Below are 1,411 nucleotides of genomic sequence, written 5' to 3'. Positions count from 1 at the left end.
ATTCGAATTTCCGCTAGTATACAAGTCGATACACATAATGAAATTAGGTAAAATCATTGAATTGAGGGAAATTGTGATTGTTTAAGTTTCTATAAGCTGTTCATAGACGAAGCCTTGTACAAAGTAGTACCATACAAACTACCAAGTATGCAGAAGGGCAAACTATACAATTAGTATGTTATAGCTGGCGTTTTGAATGGAAAATCAAACTTTTACCACAAAATCACTGTTCTGACGTGGTTTTTCATGTTCCACACGTACTTCTTCATGCTACACATTGCTCAACACTTTGAAAAACTTGTGCTGGGTATGGGGCTCTATGATGCAAAAATCAATTCGAGTTCCCGCTAGTATACAAGTCGATACACGTAAAAAAATTGGGAAACATTTATTAATTGAGTGAAATTGAGATTGTATAGATGTCTGTATAGGTGGTGCATATACGAAATGTAAATTTTTTTTTTTTGAACAAAGAGTTCGAGTTGGTGTAGGTGTATTTAGATTATGGAAATGTTAGAAAAGTAAAAAAGAAAATATATTATAAGAGAAAAGCAAAGATTGGCAAAAAAATTGTAGATGTGTGGTAATAATAGAAGCGTCTATAAAAAAGCGAATTTTAATTAAAATAGATAGGGAGAATGAAAAATGGAACAAGTCAAGAGTATGAGTTTTTTTAAAGTAATCATGAAAACCCGCAAGGGTAAATCAGGGTAATATAGGGTAATAATAGGGTATTAAAGAGTAATTAGGGTTTTAGGGTTTAGGGTTTAGGGTTTAGGGTTTAGGGTTTAGGGTTTAGGGTTTAGGGTTTAGGGTTTAGGGTTTAGGGTTTAGGGTTTAGGGTTTAGGGTTTAGGGTTTAGGGTTTTGGGTTTAGGGTTTAGGGTTTAGGGTTTAGGGTTTAGGGTTTAGGGTTTAGGGTTTAGGGTTTAGGGTTTAGGGTTTAGGGTTTAGGGTTTTAGGGTTTAGGGTTTAGGGTTTAGGGTTTTAGGGTTTAGGGTTTAGGGTTTAGGGTTTAGGGTTTAGGGTTTAGGGTTTAGGGTTTAGGGTTTAGGGTTTAGGGTTTAGGGTTTAGGGTTTAGGGTTTAGGGTTTAGGGTTTAGGGTTTAGGGTTTAGGGTTTAAGGGGTTAGGGTTTAGGGTTTAGGGTTAGGGTTAGGGTTAGGGTTAGGGTTTAGGGTTTAGGGTTAGGGTTTAGGGTTTAGGGTTTAGGGTTTAGGGTTTAGGGTTTAGGGTTTAGGGTTTAGGTTTTAGGGTTTAGGGTTTAGGGTTTAGGGTTTAGGGTTTAGGGTTTAGGGTTTAGGGTTTAGGGTTTAGGGTTTAGGGTTTAGGGTTTAGGGTTTAGGGTTTAGGGTTTAGGGTTTAGGGTTTAGGGTTTAGGGTTTTAGGGTTTAGGGTTTAGGGTTTAGGGTT

Source organism: Phytophthora infestans, genomic scaffold, assembly GCF_000142945.1.
Source record: "Phytophthora infestans T30-4 supercont1.43 genomic scaffold, whole genome shotgun sequence".
In the NCBI taxonomy this organism is placed as follows: domain Eukaryota; phylum Oomycota; class Peronosporomycetes; order Peronosporales; family Peronosporaceae; genus Phytophthora; species Phytophthora infestans.
This window is presented reverse-complemented; position numbering follows the sequence as displayed.